The sequence below is a fragment of the Poecilia reticulata genome, linkage group LG16 (assembly GCF_000633615.1).
Source record: "Poecilia reticulata strain Guanapo linkage group LG16, Guppy_female_1.0+MT, whole genome shotgun sequence".
NCBI lineage: Eukaryota > Metazoa > Chordata > Actinopteri > Cyprinodontiformes > Poeciliidae > Poecilia > Poecilia reticulata.
In genome coordinates this window covers 24,410,960-24,412,783 of record NC_024346.1, presented here as the reverse complement: position 1 = coordinate 24,412,783, position 1,824 = coordinate 24,410,960, and positions in this window count along the sequence as shown.

The window sequence follows — 1,824 nt, the reverse complement described above, 5'->3', positions numbered from 1 at the left end:
GGGCGGGGGGGGAAGCAGCTGAACAGAAAGCAGCTTAAACGCCGAGCCCCGAAATTTATGACATTCAGTGCAACGTGCCACGATTGTGTAGGAGGAGGACGACTTTTCTTCCTCAACTGAAATCCTTCACTGGCACTGCATTGAAATCTGCTTCATAACAATATGACCGTTCATCATTTTTACCAAAGCATGCCAATGTTAGTTTAGCACGTCAGCAAACTGACTCTGAACACTGTAAGCAGGAGCAGGATGTGAATTTATTGGAGACTCCAGCCCTAAGCGTTGAACTGTGTTGGGTGGGTTACTTTAAAAATTGAGCTGGTTACAATTATAAGATCATTATTTTATTAGCTATTTCAAATGCTTTTATAATGTAACTACTATGGGTTCATTATTTTTAGAGTATTTGAGGTGTGATGTGTGGAGTTGCAGAGCTTTTTTCTTTGGTTTAAACTTGTTAATTTAAGTAAATCTTTTTATCCCACGCTGTTGTAAATCCTATCGTAACCTTTTAAAGAGAAGTCACTGGCTTTACGTTCACAAGTTATAATTTTCTCTCAGTGACTCCACTGCAGGTTAAGTAATGCTGTTCTGTCCTCGTCTCCCTCATATTCCATGGCTCTCTGCTTAAATCTTCTTGTGACAAAAGGAATCCTCTATATATATTTAATTTAAAATACAAAATTAAAAATACTACAGCTACCTGCTGTTACCTTGTGTTGTATCACCATTGTCACAACTGACCCGATGAAACTCCCGCTGGCATCGAGCATCAAACAGACTGTAGTGAGTGACTGATGAAATATAGTGGTGATTTACACTTTAAATCTACTGTATTTATAGTGTTGGTTTTAACTTTAACGCCATGAACTGGGAAATGGGATCGCCACATAACTTGAACTAATTTACTAGAATCAAGATTTTCAGTAATTGACGCTTAAAATCTCGATTCGAGTAAACACATGAACTCCGAGGGATTTAAAAAAAAATGTATTTTTAACTAATGAGGACTGCGCATTGGCCCAGTTGCCTTGTTGGAAGAGAAGAAGGTCCTGGGTAAAGCTTGTCATGAGTTTCTGGGCCATCTCTGCGGTCTGAAGCAAAAACCATGAAGTGAGAAGCTGTGAGAGCAACAGGCCGTTTCAATCTGAAGGGAAACGTCATGTAGAAGCTGCAAAAGAAAAAGTGATCACATGAGATGCTTTCCACACTGGTTGTGTTATTCATCTGTGAGGAATTGTGTTATTGTGCGCTGGTATTATTGCTGCTTGAACTCTTCTTTCTCCAAGGAAATAATCTCTCTGAACTTTGCCGCTTCCCGTCTTCCTGCACTTCGCTCTGAACCTCCCACCCCCCGTGTGATTTCCAAATCTAACACGTCCCATGCAGATTTATAAAGATCCAAACTCGGTCTCAGGACGTATCAGTTTGTTTCCTGTAATTCGAAACATGTAATAAGACGGAGCCACTCAGATTTCAATCGGCAAAAGTCTGAGTTTAGACCTGGTTTGCTCAATGCTGAGGTCTTACTGAGAAATGAGTTTCTCTGGGGAAATAACAGGACCAACTTCTGCTGCTTTTTCTAATGTGCTCCTTTCATCAGTACTAATGTTTCTTTATGGGCTATAAAATCACTGTGCAGTAATACACGTGTCGGGGCGGCGACGGAAAGTTCAGAGACAAAACATAAAACTGAGTTTTTGGGGGAAATAATCATTATGTGATGTTATTAGACATCCCTAAATATGGGAAATAACCCTGTTTGACTGTGGCGTTTTTCTTTTCCTCTGAGGAAGAGCATAAATATGTGTATAAGACAGCAGA